At 42.5% G+C, this 25,907-nt stretch overlaps 1 long non-coding RNA gene across 1 annotated transcript; it reads left to right on the top strand.

Moving 5' to 3' along the window:
- The first annotated feature begins 16,591 nt into the window (after positions 1–16,591).
- LOC119141568 lies at positions 16,592–25,290 on the top strand. Its single transcript, XR_005101960.1, has 3 exons — positions 16,592–16,701; positions 17,822–17,828; positions 25,280–25,290. It is a non-coding gene; the product is annotated as an uncharacterized LOC119141568 (long non-coding RNA).
- The last annotated feature ends 617 nt before the right edge of the window (positions 25,291–25,907 follow it).

Here is a 25,907-nt window from a genome sequence, read left to right as displayed (position 1 = left end):
TTTTCTGATAGTGTTGGTTTCATTTAGGAGAGAGTTGTGACAGGAGTGATGGAGGCTCTGTAGGCTATATTCAGCAACAACATAAGCTAGAAGAACAAGTGCACCTGTGGGAGCATATAGAAATACTGCTAGGCTTCATGCTCCATGAGTGCTGCAGGAATTCAGCACACAGGCTCATGACATTGCTGTAGGCCTGCTGTGTCCCTGCACTTTTTAATGAGTTCAGCAAAACACCAATAATCGTCTCTGCATAGACTCTTTTTTGGGGCACTTCAAGCTTCTGATATTAGATAAATGCAAAATTAAACACAGCACCCAACAGTCCTATCATATCACTGTTCATATTGTGACTTGCCTCTTTTCGCTGCGTGGGGTGTGATGAAGTCAGTGAAGACCTGGAACATCACATCTGTATATAAGCCAAAGAAGACCATGCAGAGATCTTGGCACCTAGTTCTCTTTCCAGCACTGAGGCCACAGATGGCAACACTGTGTGAAATAACACTGCCTTTTTCAGGTCTCCCCAACACTTGAGCAGCCATCTCGTAATGTAGTTAAGGATCTCGGCCGTTGCCAAAAGCTGGCAAGACCTGCTGGGAAACAGAGCTTTATGCTACTGACATACCTACAGCTGTAATCCCAACCAAGCACAGCAGCTGTTCTGGTGGCAGTTCCCAAACCGGCAGTGACCAATCATCGCTGCCACCCTGCCCTCCAGCTGGCAGCCATCCCAGATGGCAGAGCCAAACAGGGGTAGAAGGGCCTGCTTTTTAGCTCTGAGCATCCCTTCTCTTCCTCTTGTTGCCCTAGGTATGAAGACAAGGGGCACAGGATTCAAACATGGAGTTTAGCAGTTGCTCCTCTCAGACCTCAGCTCTGCACGTCCCAGGCAATGTTTCGGTCTCATTTGCCTCATACTGAGAGCAACATAGAAGTACTCACGGCACTGGGTAGCCCGTTCACTTCTGCGTTCTGCTTCTTGATTATTCAACTGTGCTTCATTTCTTTTCTCAGATCATCTACCAATTTTTTAACATCTAGACTTCACAAAAATGTCATGAAGTACTTTGTTTCTAAATTTCTAAACAAGTTCATTTCATGCCTACTAAGAAATTGGTTTTAAAGTGTATTTTTAAAGGGAACTGTGAACAAGAACCAATCTGTTGCTAAAACTTAAAGATTTTCATCATGTGGGAAGTAAAATTCCCTCAAAAATATTACCACAGCCTCATTTGAATGACCCTGTTCTTACTGTATTTTCTGCTGTGCCTCGGGAGAAATGCTCCGTTATCTAGGATTGAGGAGGTCTTTATGGTACTTATGTGGCACTGACACTCCATACGCAGCGAGCAGGCAGTTATTTACATTCTCCCTTTTGAAAGCAAGGTTGTTTTCTCAAGGGAGACCGATTTGTACTTCAGAAAACACATTTCCAAGTCTTAGTCTTTTACTGTTGTCTCCAAGAATAGACACTACACTGCATGTCAAGTGGAAAAATCACGAGAGGCTGATCTGCTGTGCCATTTGGGTCAGGTCATGTCACAGTGACTCGGCTGTGGCAGTAGTGCCAAAAGGAATGGCTCACTAGCAAAGCCAGGACCTTGTCAAGCTGCACAGAAGTGCTCAGAAGAAAGGACAGAATTATTCAATGGCTAGGGAAACCTGGGGACAGGTGCCTGGCTAGGGCTAGTACTCCTGATCAAAATGGTTTCCTGCACGGTTTTTATTCCTCTTTTTAACAAACAAGCAGGATAAATAGCCAGCACTAGTTTTTAATACTTAGGGAGCAAACTAGTGCGAGCTAGTAAGAGGCATTATGCACAACCTGAAAAGTAACATCAGCCTCACCTTCCCAGTAAACTCTGAAAATAGCTGCTCTTTCATCATTTTCACTCAAAGGGGTTGGTGTCATGAATAAGAGTTTGTAGCCCCGCATATTCTTCTTCAGCTATGTAAATGCAACTACTCACACGAAGAAAAAGCAAAAAAGATGTTAAATTTTCAGACATTTGCAATGCTTACTGCTTTTACTTGTTTTGAAGAAGGAGCCATTACGTTCCTACCTTTGTTTATTTGCCCATCTATGCAAATGCTGAGGAGCAAAAAACAGCCACCAGCTTTCAAAGGCATAAATACAACTTTGTTGTTAATAACAGTCTATAGACAGGCATCTCTGGCACTAATACAGCTCTAAAGAAAAAGAGCTGGTAGGGTTAAGTAATCTACAGTGCATGGGCAAGCTGAACGCCATACAGGAGCACAGGACTGTGAGCCACAGGATGCCTCATAAGAGCTGCTACTCAAACCTGATTCCTGCCTGCACAGCTGGTCTGTGTGGTAGGGATGGCAGGGCAGAGGGCAGGAAAACCCACATGTGGCATCTTGTCCTCCAAGGCAGCAGACCCATTTCACACCAAGGACATCAAGAAGCTCATAATTAAGCACCCAAGAAAAACTCCTGGCTACCCTGCCTGTGCATGCAGGAGGTCAGCTGTACTGTTACCTTTGATGGGTGGTATGCCTTACTATGTGTGCCAAAGGAACAATAGGTCTTCTTGCTGATTAAAGGAGGAAAAGATCTGATGGTCAATACAGGCAGACTTCTGAGGAGAAGATCTATATATTAACACAAGCATCAAGATGCCATCTTGATTTGTACTTTTTTTTTTTCCCCCAAGAAGGCACTCACCAACTTACATGATTGTAAGAGGAAATAAAACATTAAAATGAAAGTGAAAACCAGTATTGAGTTGCTGTCTTTATGAACCATTTCTTTATTTTTCCTAATAAAAAAGTAAATGTTTTTTGGTAAGTCAGAGTGCATTACTTATGCATTAGCAAAGATTATTCTACAATTCAGTGCAATCCTCACAATCAGTCTTAACACAGAGGGTGAATACAAGAAAATGTAGGGTTTTTCTAGATGAAAAGCACGTCAGCAGAGCTCTCATTAGAACTACAATCACAAGACATGCCGTTGACAAACAGCATTCTAACTGTGCTGCCCAAGGGAGTTACAGTTGGTTTCTGTGCAAACATTATTCGATCTGGCATTTCTCTTCTGTGGGCATCCTGTAGGTAAGCACAGCCAGGGGGGACAGGAGACACAGGGTGTTGCAGCCATTACCTTTCATTCCCTTCCCATACCTCTTTCTTTCCCCCTTGTCACTGCATGCAGGTTGAATTTTCTTGTTATTGATTACATAGTAGGCAATATATCGAAGAATTTTCATTGCTACCTGTGAGCTCAGTGAATACTACAGCCAAAACAGAAGGCAATTAAGTTTCATGAGGGTAGGTGGGGTGATGGGTAGGTGCAGGTATCAGTGCCTGAGCACAGCTCCCTGAAGATCAGTCCTTCTCAAAGCCTGCAACAGAAGACATCTGGAAGTATTCGCGCAATGTTGCACTGATGTCCCACCCTGCTTCCATAAATCCTCTCTGTCCCAACTGCCTCCTTGCTTGTCCTAGTGTTACAAAAGATACATGAACACTCAGTAGAAAATAGTATTTAAATCTTCAAATGCAAGAATTTTTGTCTATTCTTTCCTAAAGCACACACACTGCTTCTCTCAGAAAGAGATTTCACTTCAATCTCCAAGTTTGTTTATTTTATATGCATTTTCTCCTGAAACTCCTTTCAGTCTCTGCTACAGTGTTTGAGCCCTGTGACAGCTTATTATTTCTGTTTGAGAGAAATCCCACTCACACAGAACACGGCTGTCACCTTGCTCCATATCCAGTTTTTTAAAAAGGCATAGAGCAAATTATTAATAGAGGTGAGCAAGAGGAGACAGAGCTTCCCTAATACCCTCCTGTCCAAACACTAGCATTCTAAATCAGGCTCGGATGATTGAGCTGTGCTTTAGTGGTGCTAATCTGTATGGGGGAAAAAAAAGTGCAACAAAAGAAAGTTTTCTAAAAAAAATATTATCTTCCCTGTAAATTCATACTTCCTGTCTTATTTAAGCGAGGCATGACCAGTGCTGTTATTAACAGCATCCAACCAAACAGTGATGCCACTGGACCAGCAGTGCACACTAAATCAAGGGAACTGATGGCAGAGCCTTTGCCTTGGGTTGCCCCAGGCAGGGGGCTTGGCCTGCCACTATTGGCCTTCCACTAGTTAGACCTCTGCCCAAGGGCTGCCCAGGGCCCTTGAAGGAGAAACAGCCTGCAGGGCAGGTGGGCTTAGCAGGCAGCCAGCTCTCACCCATCAGGGCCACCCTGGCTCAGAGCAGTAAGGTGGCAACCTTCTGCCAGACAGTCTCATCACTTCATCCATCACTCTTCACACACACCCCTCACCCATTCTTAAAACTTGTGAGTGGATTTACAGATGTCCAATTCCATCTTCAGTAAACTGGGGCTCCAAAGAGTAGCGAAACTGTTGCAGAAAAGCAAACTTAACTGGGAAGAAGTTTTACAGTAAGTGTCCTCTGCATCCTGCCATTTTTCAATTTCTTGTTCATGACGATCAAAGTTTTATCTGAAGAGAGCACTTCATTTGATTTCCTGAGTCAGCTCTCATTCAGAGATGTGTTAAAAAATACTCTGGGGAACGAGAGGGAAGGTGCAGCTTTGTTATTGCTTCTGTGTCGCTGTTAAATCAATATGGACTAGTTCCCATCTTGAAAAAAAAATCATTTTCTGAAGCTACAAGCTAAAGACACACAAAAAAAGTTAAAGTTTAATTGTTTCTGAATTTTGGAAAGGGCAAATTTTGTACCACCTTCAAATGCAGTAGCATCCAGGAATTACAGAGGCTTCGGGTGGGTCTTCAAAGTATGCTGTCACCAAGCTGGTTCAGGTGAAAGAGGTATCATTAGCAGGAAGTCCTAGCCAGGCTGCCTCACAGCTGGTGTCTCTCTCTGCCGCTGGTACCGGTAAAGCAGCTGTCAGGAGGATTGCAGAGGGCTCATTTACACCAGCAATGAGTGCTCAAACACTGTGTATCTGGTGACTGCAAGAGTAAAGTAACTGAGTGGTCTTTTGTCTCCAGGTACCTTTGACTGTCCCTTGCTGTCACTGGCATTGGCCTGGCTGTTGATGGCAAGTTATTTCAATGCTTCTTCTGCCTTCAGGTTCAGGTTTCAAGCCTGGCCAAGTATATTACGGGCTCCTTTTAGAGACCAGGCAAGCCAGGGGTCTGATTTGGCAAGGACCCTTCAAGACAGTTGATTTGTCGCTACTCCTGTAATTCTGCATGCATCCTATCCATATGCCCCAGCATCTAGCAATGGTACCAGAAACCATTTTCCTTGTGAACAGGAAACCCCTTCCTTCCTATATCCATGCTGCAGAAAGGACACAGAAGTTTTAAATTTAATTTTTTAAAAATGGATATGGATACCATCAGCAAGTGCTAACTTTCACATCCGTTTCTTGCTTCAGCACTATTGAAAAGCTCTCAGATCCCACACAACCAAATTGAAAAAGCAAATTTACGCTTCTGAGACAAGAGAGGGTCTACTGAGAAAACCACATTAAAATACAAAACAACACCCAAACCACAGTGCTTTCTCTCTTTCATCCGTCCTCTTATGATAGTGCTACCATGGATAAGGAATTAAAATTCTTTTTGAGTGTTTGTTTAAACACTGCTTATAGTGTTTAGTGTATTCATTACGAAAATTGACATGTCCTTATGTTCATGGTTTCAAGTCCTGCACAGTTAGAATATATCCATCAACACTGTCATAAAATATCCACCTGCACTGTAATCAAATCCAAATATAAACTGTAACAATCCCCTCCAACAAAACATTATTATGTGCATAGTTTGGAAATTTTAAAAGGACACATCAGTCTTAAAACCTTTGCACTGAAAGCACAAAGGAAAAAAAAAAAATTCAGGGCACTCCTGGCACTGACTTTAAGCTCCTACATAAATGAAACATTAGTTTGGCTCATAAACTGATCAAAATCTGTCTTAAAAAAATAATTGCTCTCAAGCATCTTACTAGTCGTACTGGAAATTTGTTTCTGAACCTGGTGCCCTGATTAGAAGGTGCTTCCTAGCTATTGACAAATTCACTCTTTTTTATTTTTGTGCTAATATTGCCTTTCGTCTGAAAAAGTTCCTTCTCTCCATCCCTGGCCACTTTCCTTCGTCAGGGTTTGATCCAGCATCATTAAACCACCAATCAAGAACAGCAGAGAACAGTAGTTAAAGCGCCCACGTAGGTAATACATTTCTGCAATATACACATTGCACAGGCTGTAGGAATAAATGCTTCTGCTATCTTGAACATCTGCTCCCTGAAAACTATGCCAAGTGTGTAGCATTGGAGCTACAGCAGCGGACAGGATCGAGGGCAGGTCCTTCTTCCCTGCTGTCCTTCACATTGAGACTGGGGTGCCACCTCCTGCAAACCCAGCTGAATGGCCATTCAGCCACTCCCCTTCTACAGGTTAAATGGACACAGAAGAGCAAGCTGGTGAAAGCAGCAGTTCAGCTGTCTGGCTTAATTCCCTTGCTTTTCCACAACTAAACTTCCTCCTTTCACATTATGTATTTTTTGAAAACTGAATTATTTTATATGACTTTAGACACCTCACGTAACAGATTAAAACAGATCTTATGCACAAAAAACATTTTCATACCCATTGAAATGGAATTCTTAACAGTTCAGGGCAAGACCTTGTTACTCCCCAAGGGTAATTGTTCCCCAGTGGGAAAACGGGAACAGTGTTTTGTAATAAAGTTACTTTTTTGTCTGCCATGCTTCTTCCTTCCCAACGAGTCTTCTTCCTCCTCATGACACACAGCAAAACAGAGTGGTATTTTAGGGTACTGCATTACTTCAATATGCATACTTGTTAACATCTACCATCCAGTTTTTGAAAGAACATCTAGCTTTTGAAAGAAGAAAATGATGAAACATGCAAAAGTCTCAAGAAGGTTTGCTATAAACACATGCAATGCTTCAAAAGTGCTGAAACAAATGAAATGTCCTCTGAACTCCTGTGCACCGCACAGTCATCTTTCTCAGCTACACCTGGAGGTCCTTCTGAAACACTGCTTGTAACAGAAACATCTACGGACCATTGAACTACCAAATACTCTGGCTGACAAATGTGCAGCACTGATCTTCCTTGGACTTCTGCTGTGGAATGCCAGAGGCTATATAGTAGCCAAAATAAGCAACAAAGGCAGGGAAAAAGAATGTAAGAAAATCCAGTTTCTTGCACTGTAAAATACAAATTGTCTGGAATGTATTAAATTATGCTAGTCACTGAATTTCTGCTTAGTCTATATTTATGGGTACAACTGACAACATAGAAAAAGGAAAACATGTTCAAGTGTTCTAGCACAACATGTCACCCTTCAAGGTGCCAATTATCATAAGTCACTATTGATTTATCTGAAAGATCAATATGAAGAAACTGAAGAAACACATGTATTCTAGAAAGGCGTGCTGACAGTTTCTCCAAAACTCAAAGCAACAATGGTTTTGTCCTATGTCTACCACATAGTCCCAGTTCCTGCCAGGTTAGTTTTTTTCCCCTGTAGAAACTCACACTGATTCAAGAAAATAATTAGATTCACACCTTTCAATTGCTTTTTTCTGGTTGGGATTAAAATGGCTAGAATTCCTGCATATTTGTTGGGAGGGAAAAGAAAGCAGAAATCAAGCAAGAGCCTACCCTAAGATATCTGTCACTTGCCTCTCCAGTGTAAGCCACATTCTTGCTTTCATGGTCTTATTCTGGGCACAGTGCAGAAACTGACACAGCAGCACGGAGAGGAGCTACCACAGATCTGGATTTGCCACTGCTATTGCGAAGGGAACACTGAAGTAGTCAGCAGATGCAAAGAATGTACATCATTCCCAGCGGGGTGAGGCGGGCTATAAACTGAAGGACTCGGGGCGGGGGGGTCCAAAGTGTCACTGATCATATCATCACATCCAACCACGGAACACGCAAGGCCAACCAGAGCACCGATACATGTTCCTTAGCCGCCTCCCAAGATGAGGACAAGAAGGCCAGACACCTCAAGCGTGGGCATGGCTACGCTGGATTTTCTTGCATCCCTCCTGGGAAAGCCGCGTGCTGGATTACCTCTCTGCACTGCCTGTACCCCAGCGCACACAGCCTGGGGAATAAACTGGAAGAACCAGAGATCTGTGTGTGGTCGCAGGGCCATGATCTCGTTGCAATTACAGGGACACGCTGGGACAGCTCGCACGACTGGAACTCTGCCATGGGTGGCTACGTACCTTTTAGGAAAGACAGGCCAGCGGGGCGAGGTGGTGGAATTGCTCCTCATGTGAGGGAGCAGCTGGAATGTATCGAGCTCTGCCTGGGGGTGGATGCAGAGCAAGTCAAGAGCTTATGGGTAAAGCATTAAGGGGCAGGCCAGCACGGGGGACACCGTTGTGGGTGTTTGCTGCAGGCCACCTGATCAGGGAGAGGAGCTTGATGAGCCCTTCTACAGACAGTTGCAGGCAGCCTCACAGTCGCAGGCCCTGGTTCTTATGAGGGCCACCTTATACTTATCAGCCACCCAATACTACTGGAAAGACAGCAGAGCTGGGAACACACAGCCCAGGAGGTTCCAGCAGGGCATTGATGATAGCTTTTTGATGCATGTGGTGGAGAAACCAAGAAGGCAAGGTGTGCTCCTGGACCTTGTACTCACAAACACAGAAGGACTGGTTGGGGATGTGAAGGCTGGGGGCAGCCTTGGCTGCAGTGACCATGAGAGGGTGGAGTTCAGGATCCTGCGTGAAGGAAGCAGGGCAATAAGTAGGACTGCAGCTGTGGACTTCAGGAGAGCTAACTTTGGTCTCTTCCAGGACCTGCTTGGGTCAGGGGTCTAGAAAGTACGGTGGTCCAAGAAAACTGGCTAATATTCAAGCATCTCTTCCTCCAAGCTCACAATTGGTGCATCCCTCTGAGTAAGAAATCAAGCAAGGGGAGCAGGAGACCTGTATGGATGAGCAAGAAGCTTCTGGCAAAACTCAAACAAAAGAAGGAAGTTTACAGGATATCTAAAAGGGGATAGGCCACTTGGGAGGGGTACAGAGATGTCAGAACATGCAGGGGTGCAACAAGAAAGGCTAAGGTCCACTTTGGATGAAACCTGGTGAAGGAGGTCAAAGACAACAAGAAAGACTTCTTCAAGTACATCAGCAGGAAAAGGATGACTAGGAAAAATGTGGGCCTGCTGCTGAATGTGGTGGGTGCCCTGGTGAGGAAGGACACAGAGAAGGCGGAGTTACTGAGTGCCTTCTTTGCTTTGGTCTTTACTGCTAAGGCCACCCCTCAGGAATCCCAGACCCTGGAGGTAAGGAAGTCTGGAGAAAGGAAGACTGGAGAAAGGAAGACTTCCTCTTGGTCAAGGAGGATCACGCTAGGCATCATTTAGGCGAACCTGATGCTCACAGATCCAGGGGCCCTGATGGGATGCAGCCCTGAGTGCCAAGGGAGCTGGCAGGTGTTGTTGCTGAGCCACTGTCCCTCATCTTCTCACCATCTTCTCCCTCATCTCCCTCATCATCTGACAGGAGAGGTGCCCGAGGATGAGAGGAAAGCCAATGTCACTCCATTCTTCACAAAGGGCAAGAAGGAGCACTCAGGAAACTACAGACCATTCAGCCTCACCTCCATCCCTGGGAAGTGATGGAACAGCTCATCCTGGAGGTCATCTCAAAGCATGTGGAGGAAAAAAAGGTCATCAGGAGCAGTCAGCATGCATTCACCAAGGGAAAACCATGCTTGACCAACCTGATAGCCTTATGTGATGGAATGATTGGCTGGGTAGACGAGGGGAGGGTGGTGGATGTTGTCTGCCTTGACCTCAGCCTTTGACACTGTCTCCCGTGACTCCCTCACAGGTGAGCTCAGGCAGTGTGGGTCAGGTGAGTGGATGGGGGGTGGACTGAGAACTGGCTGGTGGCAGAGCTCAGAGGGTTGTGATCAGCGCTGCAGAGCCTGGCTGGAGGCCTGTGGCTCACGGTGCTCCCCAGGGGTCAGTGCTGGGCCCAGTCCTGTTCAGCTTGTTCACCAGTGACCTGGGTGAAGGGGCAGGGTGTCCCCTCAGCACGTTGCTGATGGTGCAGAACCGGGAGGAGCGGCTGATGCACCAGAGGCCGCGCTGCCATTCAGGGAGACCTGGTCAGGAGAGCTGGGGCAGAGGGACCTCATGGAGCTCAACAAAGGCAAGTGCAGGGTCCTGCCCCTGGGGAGGGACAGCCCCAGGCACCAGCACAGGCTGGGGTGACCTGCTGGAAGGCAGCTCTGCGGAGAAGGACCTGGGAGTGCTGGTGGGCAGCAAGGTGCCCGTGGGCCAGCAGTGTGCCCTGGTGGCCACGAAGGCCGGTGGGATCCTGGGGGGCATCAGGAGAAGCGTGGCCAGCAGGCCGAGGGAGGTGATCCTCCCCCTCTGCTCTGCCCTGGTGGGGCACATCTGGAGTGCTGTGCCCAGTGCTGGGCTCCCCAGTTCAGGAGAGACAGGGAACTACTGGAGAGGGCCCAGCGGAGGGCTACGAAGGTGATGAGGGGACTGGAGCATCTCCCTGATGCAGAGAGGCTGAGGGAGCTGGGGCTGTTTGGCCTGGAGCAGAGCAGACTGAGAGGGGATCTTACCAATGCACACAAACACCTTAAGGGTGGGCGTCAGGGGGACGGGGCCAGGCTCTTTTCAGTGGAGCCCAGCGACAGGACAAGGGGCAACCCAAGAAGTTCCATTTGAATATGAGAAAGAACTTTACACTGGCGATGACAGAGCGCTGGAGCAGGCTGCCCAGAGAGGTTGTTAGGTCTTCTCTGGAGACATTGAAAAGCCAGCTGGATGTGATCCTGTGCTACCTGCTCCAGGTGAACCTGCTTTAGCAGGGGGTTAGACTGGATGTTATCCAGGCATCCCTTCCAACCCCAACCCCAACCATTCTTTGTGTGATTTTAAGATTCTGTGTTCAAACCCCTTTCTACAGTACTTAATCTTCTTGCCTGCTCTCTCAGAGAACAAAAATGAACATAGTACCTGAGATTAAGTTTAGTCAAGGAGAAAGCAAGGATAGGTGGAAGCCAGGGCAAGTGAAATGGAGAGGGGAGAAGAAAAACGAACGTTCAAAGAGGGAGAAAAAGGAGAGGGAAATATCTACCCCAGTTCAGGTGGGAAAAGAGGGAGAAAAAATGCACTGTAGTCACTGTTACACAGGTGTAAGTGATCTAGCACTGTGTTAGCTGATTGACACAGACAAAACTTGCAGTCCAGCTACGGTAGCATGGGGCAAAGTTCATTCACTGTTGAACTTAACATCCCCACTGAAAGCCAAAGGTGTCCAGTGCCTGACACAGGGGCTCAAAGACTCCAGCAGGAATCATGGAATTAAACAGCTTTATTGCTACAGATTTCCAGGAGAGACTGAGAGACATTTCCTGGTAAGGAGGGAACAGAGAACATTTCAAGCCAATAGGCCTTTGAGAAAGGTTTGAGTAACCAAGGAGAGAGACCAACAAGTCCTGCAGAGTGGTAGATTAACTTCAAAAGGAAAAAAACCAAACAAAACACACTTGATCAGCTGAAGTTCATTTTTAGACATGACATAAGATCAGCCTCGTTTATTCTTTACCCCTGGTAAATAGCAGTAATGAACTTAGCAGTGAATGGTATACTTGCCCTTGCAACTTGTTTGCTCTTACACTGTTTTTACATTAACTTCTCCCACCTCTGTGTTTTGCCTGGGACCCTCAACAGCTTGTTTGCTCCAACACTGCCTGCTCATCGAGAAGGTTACATCTACATGCATACATACAATATCCAGAACAGTGGGACACTATCGCTATATATTGAAATAGGAAGAAAACAATATTCCACACATTAAAAAAAATGGGAAAGATGCAAACATTAAGAGTTGTTAAATTCATAATATAAGTAGGCTGAAATAAATTTTGTGCAATCTTGGTTTGTTCTCTGGGATGATGCTTCTAAGAACATAAGAAAGTATTTCCGGGAAGCAAAGGCTTGAAATCAATGTTACAGGAAGTAAAATCTAACTATCCAATAAAGGTTTATTTTATGTAAAGAAGGAATAAAGCAGTTGATATTTATTTTCTGTATTTGAACCAGAGAAAAGCATCGTCTGCTGCTGTTGAATCATTCCCAACTTCTCTCCATAGCCCACTACATGTTTTTCAGATCATGCTTCACTTTTTCCTGCTTCTGTAGCATCCTTAGGTGTTGTGATTTAACCCCAGCTGGCAGCTCAGCCCACATAGCCACTTGCTCACTCCCCGTCCGGTGGGATGGGGGAGAGGATCAGAAGAGTAACAGTGAGAAAATTTGTGCGTTGAGATAAAGATGGTTTAATAGATAGAGCAAAAGCCACGCACACAAGCAAAGCAGAACAAGGAATTCATTCACCGCTTCCCACGGGCAGGCAGGTGCTCAGCCATCCCCAGGACAGCCGGGCTCCATCACACGTAATGGTTACTTGGGAAGACAAATGCCATCACTCTGAACGTCACCTCCTTCCTTCTTCTCCCCCAGCTTTATCTGCTAAGCATGAAGCCATATGGTATGGAATATTCCTCTGGTCAGCTGGGATCAGCTCTCCTGCCTCTGTCTCCTCCCAGGTCTTTGTGCACCCCCAGCCCACTCACTGGTGGGGGTGGGATGGGGATGGGGGTGGGGGTGGTGGGGAGCAGAAAAAGCCTTAATGCTGTGTAAGCACTGCCCAGCAATGACTAAAACATCACTGTATTATTGACACTGTTTCCAGCACAAATCCAAAACATAGGCCCACACCAGCTACTGTAAAGAAAACCAACTGTCTCAGCCAAAATCGGCATATCAGAAAGTGGCAGTTATGGCTACCTGGAACATTTCAGTTCTCACCTCCTCACTTTTGCAAGTTAGCAATGCAAATATTTTGCTCAGCAAGTTATTTGTATTCTGGTTGAGAAAGCTACTTGCCATTCACTCTCCACTTTCTCTTTTCTGGCCATGCATTTCTGCATTCCACTTTCCAGCAGGGACAGAACAGATCAGTAAAGAAAACAAAAAAGTGTCTCAAGTAAAACGCTGCTTGCTTGAAAACAAAACAACCAGAGGAACAATCACTTGGAACCAACATAGTATTCAAAAAACAGCCTTCATCCCTCCCTGAAACAGAAAGCATCCCTTATTCTGGACATACCTGCTGTACAATGCAGACAAATGTACTAATTCTTCCCCAGAAATATACAGGAGCACCCTGGGCAAACCCATTGCCTGTCTTACAAAATTAATCAAGGGGCACATGTCCTCCCAAGTGCAGCACAAGTTCCAATTAAAAACAAATTTCTCTAACTATTGTTTCCTGTGTAAGAAGAGGTATTCCAACTGTATTTATAGCCAGCTTGAATTTTAGATCTGCAACTCGATGAGCAATCCTAGGGAGGATTTAGGACCAATATTTTAAAGTGCAAAACTTTAAGGAAGGTTGAAAACTATAGTTTCCCGCTAGCTCACCTAGCAAAATGCATTCCTGTTTTAGGTGTGGCAGAGCACTAAACCAAGAGGAGCCAGGGAAGGTTAGAAGGATGGGAAAGTTAAAGTGCATGTCCAGAAGCACAGCCTCTTAACTTTATCCCATAATAAATATTATCTGTGATTAATCTTGTGATACTACCTTTTCAATGTCCATAATAACATTTTGAAGTAGAGCTGTACCTTGTAAGGACACATAGCCCTGTCTGTTTCTATGAATCTTTGCTGTCCTACATCTTTGCTGTCCCTTGCTCTAGCCACATCAGCACTACTACTGTTACAGCAGGACAAAGCATTAAGGAAGGCCAGCATGATTTACCTGTGTTAGAGTTCAGCATCCCATTTTAAAAGTTGTAGTTGCATATTTAGGAAGTATGGTTAAGACAGGACATATATAAGGGGTTACCCGTTTGTCTGAGGGCAAGATCAAGTTAGTGAACACAGATTTTCTTTTGCATTGTCTCTTTATATCATTATTTGATCCATATACATGAGAACTGCACTGCACAGGCTATTTACAGAAATATTCCTGCACAATTTTTCCTCTTCCTCATGCAGTATTACTGTTTTCCCTGGCTGTGATGGATGTCCTCTACTTTTGTTTTCCATTGATCCTAGGTTGTAAAGGAACAATAAAACAGCCTCTTTGCTGCATTTACATCACCCAATGACACATGTCTGAAGTGTTGCATTAGGATTTCAGTACTATTTGTAACCTAGGGTTTGCCACATCAGTTTCAGAACTTGCTGCATCAACTAACTCATTTGCTCATTTTCTTGCTTTTAAAAAATCGTTTTTGTCAACTTATCCTCAAGTGAAGGCTATTCCGTCATTAGTCAGAGCAAGCAGGTGGTCTGCTGGAGCACTGCACAGGGAGGCTGTACAGAGGATTTCTATGCTAAACATCACTCCTAGGCAGCCTGTAATGACTGACAGCATCACAGCTGCTAGGGTGCAGTTTAACTTCAATCAATGAACTTTTGATAGAGTTTTGGTGCTGACTGGAATGCTGGGGAAAAGAAAAATTCTGCTGTAGGAGGACATTATTGCTGATCTGCTACGGAAAACAACCTCTGCATGCATATTATAGGTCTTTATGCAGTAAGTGTGCTGGGAAGTAGATGAAAAGAAAAGCTGCTACTGCAAAATGAGCTGTACAAAGTAAAGGACAGTACCATTTGTCACCAAGGCCTAAGTCTGGGCCACTTTGATGAGGGTTTTTTTGGGGGTGGGGTGGAGAAGAAGTTAGACAAAGATAGCGGTGTTGTCCATGGCAGGATTCAATCGTGCTTGTTACATATGCAAGGACCAGCTTCTGTTCCCATTCCTCATACAAACCAAACAATAATTAAGATACCCCACAAATTTCCTTGGTAAGTAGCTGCACTAATGTCAGCATGACTATCCTCCCCCGGCTCCCCCCCCCCCAAAAAAAAAAAAAAAAAAGAAAGGTGTGCTGTCACTGTGGCAGATGTCTTATACCGCAGGTTGTTCAAGTAAGGATATTAAAGGGCTTAGACAAGAGGATCTATATCCTCAAAAAGGCTTCAAATCCACCTTAAAAAACAAGATGCAAAACAAATTTGTTGTGTTTAACTTCTGATAAAGTATGCTTCTCTTCCTGAAGCCAGTATGTTGTTCTTAGGCTGAAGGACAGCATTAGAAACAAAATCAGACATGACAATTCCACACACTTTATCTGATCCCAAAGCTACTTCTAGTAAGTTGCCCAACTGCTCACATGAAAATTACCATTTAAAGCCCTCATTTAGTTTAGAGATCCTATGAAGTCTTGTCAATCAAGTCTGGAAGCTTTTTTTGGAAACAGCAACCAATACCCTGTGCTTCAAGACACTGGTTTGGTATCCTGAGACACGCAGACGTGTCTCACTGATCCAAGGTGCACTTCAGCTGGACCTGTAAGAAACATTTGGTTTAGTTTTTTGTAGATCATGTATTTCCTGCATTTGATCAAAATGTGTACTACTAAGTACCACGAGGTAGGTACAGCTTTACCATTTACCAGCATGCCCATCGGAGTCGTTTAAAGCAAGGTGTGATTTTAGACAAGAACATTAGTGGAACAAGCCATCCAGAGGCTGATCAGTCACACACAAGTTTTGAACACAAGACATATTACATTAGCTCTCAATAGTTCAACAATTGCACTGTTTTGGAGTTAAAAGTCCTTAGTTAATAGGTTTCTGGCATCGCAGGTTTATTCTGTGCCACCTAGGACTCCCATTACCAGAAATCATTAGAAAGGATGGGATGTCATATGTTAGCAGTGTGAAAGCCAGCATTTTGCACTACAAGCTTTTCAATGCCTGTTCAAGAGATTCAAACTATCCTTTAAGTGACATCAATAGATTTTTTGGTTTTTAAGACAATTTTTTTAAAAGGAAAAAAAAAAACCACCTACCCCACAAAGGAGGACAAAAGCGTTTAAACAAGAGTACCTCCAGCTTGGAAAAGAAAATGTAGAAAAAATATGATCTAACAATCTGGACAGGATGAAATGGGGATCCATTTAAAAATTAATCATCTTCCTTCAGCTTGTGAAGTATTTTGGTTTTCTCTGTCAGTTCAGATGTACCATTACTAGTAAGTCACAATTTCAGCCCAAAACATACAGGGAGCTGTACAATAATAATTAGTTTTGATTGTGCTGAAGTCTGGAAATAGGAATGAGTCAATTGATCCAAGGTGGGAGGTAAGGGACCTGGAGGAAGGAGAGGCAATAATTGAAGGGACAAAGCACATTTTTGCACCTTTGGGACAAAGAATAAGCAATAAGGAGCACAAAGCCAAGAAAATCTGCAGCAGTGTGGAAAGGAGAAAAGATGCAGATAAAAGTGAGCAGCAACACTTGAGAGAATGAAGACTAGTGTTTCAAAGAACGTCTTCAGAATTTCTTAGTGATTAAGTATTCTTTATTGTCGGCGCCGGGTGTACGGGGGATCCTTCCACCAATCGTACACACCCAGAGGGGCAGATTATCTTATATTTATATAATGAAACAATGAATATTCCATTAACGCCTATACATATTCATCACCTGAACCCGCCTACCCTCGCTTCAGTCCTACCTTAGCTTATCAGTCCTTCATGCTTGCGCAGATTCTCCCAAAAATTGTGGGCCGGGGTCTTTAGAATGTGGGCAGTGGTCTATGGGAGGAAGGCCGTAGGTCTTCCTCATGGTGTACTTTTCACCTTAGTTCTCAAAAGTGATGAGTTGGCAGACTTGTAGAAATCTTTCCCAGGGTTTTTACAATACTCCTTGTCAATTTTACTCAAGGCCATCCTGCCGTCCCGTTATCTCCTTGGTAGGGCAGCTTGCTTTGCAGATAGGGAAGACAGCTCCCCTTTCAGAGATTTGCAACTTTCTTGCCAGAACAGTCTATATGATCTTTCAGACATTTTAACCCCTTTGTTGCTATACAATTACAAGCTTATTTATGCACTAAAATGAATATTGGTTTATGAGTACAAACTTGACCATATTATTTACAACTTATTCACATCACTAGGATGTTTTAATTCTGATTCTGTCAAAATTCAGTATATGGGTTTGGGGAAAGGGTTTCTTCTATAACTCAGTTCTCCTATGTTTAAAACTGGAATGACAGTATCTCAGAAGTGCACTTGGCTACTGGATTATTGTATCCCACTGGCCTTTCTGCAGTGTTCTAACCACTAATAAACCAAAAGCATGCTAGCTTTTCTATTAGGGTTTGCAACTGATAAGTATGGATGTAACTGCCTACAGTTTTCAAGAAGGAAATTTAATACTTCCCATGCTGTGTGGGACCTGTTGTACGTGCAGCACAGATTTTCCCTCACTCCTTCCTACACAGAGGATGATTGTCTGGAACTTGCAGGTGTCCAGTGGAGTAGTGAGAGCTGCCAAACACACAGGGCTTTGAGAGGTTATTGGCAAGAGCAATGAAGTAGGCAGACAAGAAAAGCACTGAGGTGACATGCACTGGATTCATTACTGCAAGGACACAGACACCATCTGGGTCAGAGTCCAGGTTTGTCTGACAGTTCATGTCATTGCACAAAGCAGCTTCAGACTGAAGACTCTCATGTGGGGAAAAATGAACTGCAGTGGCTGCTAAGGAGTTTGATTTATGAGGCAAAAGAGCTGTCACTGCTGAGCGCTCCTCAGAGGCCTGGTGGGGACACCTCTGCTGCGCTTACCATTAAACCATCTCTAAACCATAAATAAAAGCTTGGCTAGCTTTTGTAAATAAGCAAACAGTGTCTCAAAATTTCAAATGTTATGCCAGATATTTTGGCGAACTTTATTTCTGAAAGGACAAAACAATGACAAGAGCTCATGTCCTCTGCAAGATAAAGCCTAAAAAGAAAATAACTAGAAATTTCCAGCTGGTGGTGGCATGAGATTAAGGGGAAGCTTTGCTGTAGATCTCACATTACAGCACCTGCGAGTTACATCTGAAAACAACCATTAGTAATATGGGAAACCAGACACATTTCAGTTCTCAACAAAGTTTTAGAACAAACAAAAAAAATTGTTTTCCTCCTTTTTAGGTATTCACATTAATGGTATAATTTTTTATAGGTTTTACTAAAGAAATTAATTTCATATCTAATTCAAACTCTTGAAATAATTTCCAGCAAAAACATAGCATCTCTTTAATTAAAATAGGAGTGGATTTTTTTTTTTCCTTCCTAATGGTAATTACTCCTTCTGTACTTGGAGGTTAAATGAACATGTGAAAGTCTCTGGAATTACAGCAGAAAGTTGTTGGGTTTTGCTGTTGCTGGGGTTTTTTGTTGAATTTTTTTAAAGTTAAATTATTGCCAGACAGTAGCATTAAGTAGCAACTTCAGTATTGACAGGGGAAAAGAGTTTATTTTCCAGCACCTGCTATGAAAACAAAAAAGGGAGGAAGAGGGGCACAAAAAAAGCAGCATGGTTCCTAGATTTGTTTTGTTTTTAAAAGCAGAGCACTTTATAGTTAGCAACCTGAAACTGCTGAACTCAGCAAGTCATTTAATCTGTATTTCATCTTAAAGAAAGAAAAACATAGCATTTTGTCAATACAAGACCCTCTAATGCTAGATGTGTTTGTACATCTGTGTGTGTGTGTGTGTGTGCATGTGATTCGGAAGGGACCACTGAATGACTTTTTTTATGGCCCTTTGGTATTCTTCAAAGCCTTTATTATGGGTCTGGGTGGTTTTTGTTGTAACTTGCCTTATGAGACCTTCCCTGCAAACAATTTTCTGTTAATAAGCTGGTGAGACACAGTACTGAGCGTTGAGGTCAGAGCGGTGATGACCGCAACAGGCACAAGTCCTCCCACGCTGGATGATGCCATTTGTCAGTGTTTTCAGGTATGGCTGTTTCTGTTGTTGCTGGTGTATTCTGTTTCCTGTTTCCAGGAGCTGGCAGTAGTGAGAACAGCTGTGTCCACCCCCACAGTATCCTTTCTAAAATGGATAGATATGGATTTGATGAATGGACAGTTTGGTGGATGAGGAATTGGCTGGATGATTGTATCCAGAGAGTAGCAGCCAATGGCTCAATGTCTGGATGGAGATCAGTGACAAGGGGTGTCCCTCAGGGGCTCACATTGGGACAACACTGTTTAATATCTTCATTGTCGACATAGACAGTGTGATTGAGTGCATCCTTAGCAAGTTTGCAGATGACACCAAGCTGAGTGGTGCAGTTGACACACCTGAGGGATAGCATGTCGTTGAGAGGGACCTGGACAGGCTCAAGAAGTGGGCCCATGTAAACCTCATAAGGTTCAAGAAGGCCAAGGACAAAGTCCTGCACCTGGGTTGGGACAATCCCTGGTATCAATACAGGCCAGGGGGTGAAGAGACTGACAGCAGCCCTGTGGAGAAGGACTTGGGAATCTTGATGGATGAAAAACTAGACATGAACCGGCAATGTGTGCTCACAGCCCAGAAAGCTGACTGTATCATCGGCTGCATAGAAAAAAGGGTGGCCAGCAGGACAAGGCCCTCTACTCTGTGCTGGTGAGATCTCATCTGAAGTACTGCATTCAGCTCTGGGCTCCTCCGTACAAGAAAGACAACAGATTAAAGCAATGCTTTCCTCTCCACCTTTACAGCAGCATGACCAATGACCCTCCACCTATCCAAAGCTGAGGATGATATAATTTATATCAGGATTAATATGAAAATTATATTTTGCTTCTTTTTACTATTTCTGAAATATACTATATTATATATATATATGTAGAAGAATGGCTGCAGAAGCGTGGCCTTAGAATCTCTGAAGATCTGCACAGTCCAGGCCTGGTATTAGAACAGGCCTGTAATCAGAACTGTACTGAAGTTGCTGTGCTGAAGTTAACAAGAAAGGTAGCCTTGAGCTATTCTTGAATCCTGAGACCAAGTAATTATGTTGTGCCAACAGGCCGTGGCTGTAACAAGCTACAGCTCTGGGAAAGCAGGTGCAGGGCCAAGAAAGATAGGGACCGGTATGGGAAAATAGGGAGTAACAAACTACAAGGCTGAAGCACAGCAACACAATTAGCTACATGGATAGAATGCTTATTTAGTCATGATAATTAGGGGTGTGAGAACCGCGTGCGCTTAGAGACTACTAACCAATTATATTTTTGCTTTACGAATATGCATGTGTATCGGTTCTATATAAGTTGTGTTAGAAACTAATAAAGTTGAGCAAGATGCATAACTCATATTGAGCGACTTCTTGACTCCGGCGAACCCTTCTCCCAACATATATATATACTATATTACCCCAAACTAATAAGACCTACTTTTCAAATCCAGAACGCATTGCATTTTCAGGAACCTTATAAGAAAATCCAATATTGACAATTGCTGCACTCTAACTGTATAGTGGAAAGATGTGAAGGTCAGAGGACAGCAAAAGAAAAATAAGATACCCATGTTCCCCCTCTCTTACGCCTTCCATTTTTCCTGAGAGTTCACTTCTGCTCTCAAAAATACTTTCACCTCATACATGTCTGAGTGCTCAGAAACATGGTAATAACTGAAGGGTTAATAGAAAGCATTTAACTTTCTGTCACTTTTACAAGAGATGTAATAGGTATGTGCTGCCTGTCTTTCATTTTCATTGCCTGCAGCAAAAACGTTTTACACACTTCAGCACAATGATTTCTTCCTTTTCTTGATGATGCTCACCACACAACTGTTTCTGATAAAGACAGTCTGATCTCTCTCCTACACCTGCAAAGACTTATTTGTCTAGTGCATAAATACACAGTGCATTGCCTGGACACAGCACACCAAAACAAACTAAAGAAGCAGACTGAAATCAACGCAGTTAATGCATAGCTGAATTTGGTTCAGTTTTTTTCATTTCATTACAAATATAAGGACAATTTATCTGAATTCTTTTCTAAGACCAACCAGATCAATGGCAACAACAAAGCTGCAGTAAGCAAAAATAAACATTTTGTATTTTCATGTGTACTCTATTAAAAAAAATAATAATTTCATTTTACATGGGAAAACACTTCCACATATAAGCAGCAAAAAATGGGCATAGATGCAATGAAAAGAATATTACAGTCACATACAAAATAATAATAATGTGAGAAAGGAATGTGAAAGATACAGTTAAATTTGGCACATTTCACCATGAATCATTATATCACCTACATCACTCACTGGATGCAACACTTGGAAACACATACCAGTGCACAGGATGAATTTGTATCCAATCATGTTTTCCAGATTCCATGATCAGTTTCTAAATTGCCTCATACCAAAGAGAAATTGTACTCAGTTTATTATGAGATATTTTTTTTCCTCCTAACCTTCTTGGTATTTCCTCCCAGCAATCACTGTCACAGCCCTTTTTTTTCTCTGGGATGTTATGAGAAGGTGAATGGTAGAGGTAAAAATCCATGGATGCAGAAAGGAGAATCAACTTTAAACAAGCTATTGAATTTTTGTATTGAACAATAGGTAGAAGGACATCTTCATTTACCTGGGCTTAAGCATCTCATACCTATGTTCAGCTCTGGGCAAGATTCCATCACCACTTTTAATTTCAAATTTCCTTTCCTGAAAAAAAATGTGGGAAAACATGGTTTTGGCTTACAGAAAAAGAAGGCCCGAACAGAAGAATATTTTGGTATTAAAGCTAATTTAAGTGCACACCTTCAGTGACACATTTTTCAGTCTTCAGTTTTCGTTCTAGCTGATGTTACATTATCATCATAAATAATGCTAACAGGCACCAGCAGTACTACATTTTAGTTTTTTTAAGCACTAAAGAATAAAAATGTCAAAAGAACCACAAAACATCAAAGAGAAAACCCTGGTTTCTCTTCCCATCCCCTTCCCAGAGTGCTGGTTCTCTTTTAGGTGAGGCTTAAAGATAATGTTGCAGAAGTTGATGCTCTGAAGAATTAATTTATGCACCTCTAAACGTATGCCTCTGAAATTATCTTGTTCTGAAGTAATTAGGAGGAAAATAGGTATCAGGCATCTGCTAGAAAAGAAAGTATTCAGAAATAATAAAAAACCCCAACACATTGGAATGATATGAGTTCAAAATGGCTTCCAGGAACAGGTGACATAATTTGTCATAATGCTAGGGACAGACCTCAAAAGTCTTTAACAGAATGTTATATATCTCTAAAAATATGCCTTTTGGATTGTGTGTATGAAACTCTAGATGAGCATGACCTGTCATTTCTTGTAGAAATGCTGGTATAGTCTACTATAACTCCTATAGGACCAACACTGTTGCTTTACTTGTTAAAGTAAGCCTCATTTTATTGCTTTTACCTATGAAGGTAAAGATTATGAGATTTGCCCAGAAAAAGCGTAATAAAATAATTGGATTAATAATTGAAAATAATCTTGAGTTAAAAACCTGTCAAGGACTTGCAGCATCCCTGCTCTACAGGTTACTCTGAAGCAGTGATGAATGTGATTTTCAACAGGGAGGAAAAAAGAACTGTTTCCTCTCTTTTGGCACCCATTGTACACAATGGAATACTTGTGGTATGGTATTTCCATAAGTGCAGACCCAGTTAACCAGTCAGTACTTGAGTGATACAAATAAGAACGAAACAGAGGATGAAACATTCTGTCCCAGATGTCACAGAAGCAGGAAAAGGTTTTGTCCTCTCCCAGACCTAAAGAGCAAAGAAAGGGGCTTATATCAAATAACTTGTTTTATACCCCTGACTTAACAAAGCAGTGCATATTTAAGTGTATGTGAGTTTGTAAATTGCTACATACTTTGTATATATTTTAATGTCAAAATTTCTTAAACTATTTCTATTCTATAATGTCTAAAATGACTACAAAAATTCACAAGTGGTTCATATATTGACAACTGAAATGGTGTCATTTAGAAAGCCTCTTTTACTGGCAACCCATCACTCTTGTACACAGTGTTGATGCACATGACATTGCCAGTGGTGCATAAGAGAATAAAAGGAAACGAAAGTACAGCATCAATTCAAAACTCCCTGCATTGTAACTTGGAATAGGATCAAACTGTCAGACAGCAGCTGACCGCTGCAACGAACTATCATCCTGGTGTACTTTAGCTAGAGTGGTATGAAATTGGATCAAGCTGTTTAGCTGGAAAAAAAAAAAAAAAAAAAAAAAAAAGGAAGTACTGGTGCCTGTGCAGATCCAATTTACAAACACTAGCCCAGGGTAAACACTGCTGTAAAAAAAAAAAAACAAACCCACAAACCAAAAAACAAAACCAAACATGAATTCAACCTTAACAGGAGATTAATTTAGTCCAAATCGAGTCATGGAAAAAGCTGAAATACAGTAGACCGGAGGTGGAAAAATGTGATTGTTTTGAGCAATCCTAATTCAAGGAAGGGCTAAAAGGGAGGTATGGACTGCTAGGTCCTCCAAGCAAGAATGATCCTGTGGGTGGAAAGAAGATTCACTAAGTCAAATGGGAATGCATGCTGAGGCATAAACTGTGGTGTAAGCAGTAGGGAGCACAGGAACCTAACCACACACCAATCCCATAAACTGTTTCTGTGAGTACACTGGCAGCAACAGTTAAAAGCAAAACCGAATAATATTGCTCACTACTGTGTAACAAAACTCATTACAAAGTAGGTCTCTTACATTTCCATTCTTAATACTGTAATCAACATGCCAAAACTGCACAGAGCTAATTCAAGCTTATAGCTTCTCACATTGAAACATACTTATATTCTTGTTTCAAGCAAATACTAAACTCATGCTTGATCACAAATTTATTGTGAACTACATTTTTCTCAGTCAAAGTATGCAAGAACTTAGGATTTACCAGTGCTGAAGCATTAGTAAGGACCTTTTTGGGTTTGCTCTAGTAACTTATTCTGTTACCTTGATAGTAAAACAGAAAACAGGAACTTCTTTTCAAAGTTTATTGTGCAGGAAAATGCAACTGCCCCACATGTTTTCATGTTACATCATTGTGTTTAAAATGCTGATTTTCATATGCAAAACAAATTTTAAAGAGTCTTCTCAGTTTCTTTCTATTCCTGATGATTCTGTGCTTTCATAAATGAGTATGAATTGGTATGATGTGGCCTGTGGCCATTGCATGTTTTCCAGATGAGGATTCAGCACTAGTTTCTGGTGCCTGTTGTTTAATTTGGTGCAGCAGTGGGTTTTGTTCAGTGACTTTGCAGGCAAACTGTGGAACTATTACACTGAGTTTGCAGCAGATTGTAAAAGCACCTTGTCAAAGGGTATGTTGTGCATATGTCTGAGGTTTTGAAATCTCTTGAAGACCAAATTTCACATGTGTTATCTGTGGTTGCATGTTTGCTGTTACATGGTTACCATTTGCTTACAGAACTGCAAACCACAGATGGTAATTCTTTCAGAGATTCACCAGAATTAGAATCTGACTTTGCTGACTAACTTAGATGACTTGGTAAATCAAAAAAATTAAAATCCATTAAAGATTATTGGCAAAGTCACTTACTTTAGAGGAAAAACCCAAATTCTCTATGACTAATCCAGTCTTTGAGACACATACAGCTGGCAGACATCATCCTTATTTCAGAGGCAGACTGACCAGGCAAAACCTCGTTTGTTTGACACCCAATGAAATTATTGCCTATTGTTAGTTTTGGCATTAAGGAAAATGCGTAGAAAAAACTATCCAATCAGTAGGGAAATCAAGATGATACCTGATTTTGCCCTCTGTCTGCCCTAGATTTCCATTTCAGGATCCCGCTGTTATGCAAATGAGTAAGGCCTCTTCTGAAAATATGGAAATTATAGCACTGTGGAATAAACACATACACAAAATCCATTTCAGAAACACAGCAAGATGAAGGAGATCAGGAGTTAGCAGGGCTCATTGACAGAGCTTTAAACTAGATTTGAAGGGTGAAGGGAATGAAACCAAGCTCCTTAGAGATGAGGCTGGGGTCAGCATGCCAGTGTTTGAGGTGAGATCGAGAAGGCTCTGCTCCCTCCCGGCTTCTTGTGCACCTGCTCGCTGGCAGAGCATGGGAAACTGGAAAGTCCTTGAGTTAGGGTAAAGACTACTTAGCAACTACTAAAACATCAGCATGTTATCGACATTATTCTAATACCAAATCCAAAACACAGCACTGTACCACTGTACCAGCTACTAGGGAGAAAATTATCCTGGCCAAAACGAGGACAAGTTCATAATCCTTCCTTGTCTTCAAGAAATGCTAGTTCAGTTCTCAAACACATTCAGAGCATGGTTTCGACAGTTTAAAAGCAGTATATTGTGACCACCTGTTGGAGAATATTATCCCATAATGATGCACACTGAGTCTGTGATGGTAACATGCAGCAATAAAGGCACCTTTGAGGTTCTTTGTGCACAAACCATCTGCTTCCAGATACCAAAAGAAAGAAGTATGCTAAGGGGACTAAGCCAGAACTCCAAACTCAGGCAGCTCTCCTTAAAACAGTATGACTTAAAAAAGGCTTAAAACAGAACAGACTTAAGACTTAAAACAGTATGACTTTTGAGATCAAATATTTTGCAAGACAAAATGCAGCAGCAAATACTTGTAAAGTGCACTAGGGTGCAGTGCCAGAGACTTCTGTCTCCAGCACCAAGATGCCTCCTTGTACAATAGTGCTTCTGCAATGCTACCGATCTAAATCTGTAAAGCTTCTGCCTTGTCCTCCTTCACATCCTTCCTAAAAACTCTGCCGAAATGACTGCTATTCTGCAATCTGAAAATGCTGACAGCTGGCAAGCAAAGACTGCTCATGTTTATGTAAAATATTTACTTTGCAGCCATTTCAGTCTCCCGCAGTCCATCCACTGTTGCTGCACAGATCTAGTCTCATGTTTTGTGTAATCCTACACTATTTTATACAAGTATTTAGGAGATGAAATGTTTTTCTTTCCTGAAAGTACTGCTAACAATGATCCCTAACGCTTTATCA

Source organism: Falco rusticolus, chromosome Z, assembly GCF_015220075.1.
Source record: "Falco rusticolus isolate bFalRus1 chromosome Z, bFalRus1.pri, whole genome shotgun sequence".
NCBI lineage: Eukaryota > Metazoa > Chordata > Aves > Falconiformes > Falconidae > Falco > Falco rusticolus.
Note: the sequence above shows the minus strand (reverse complement) of the source record. Positions and strands in the feature narration are given on the sequence as shown.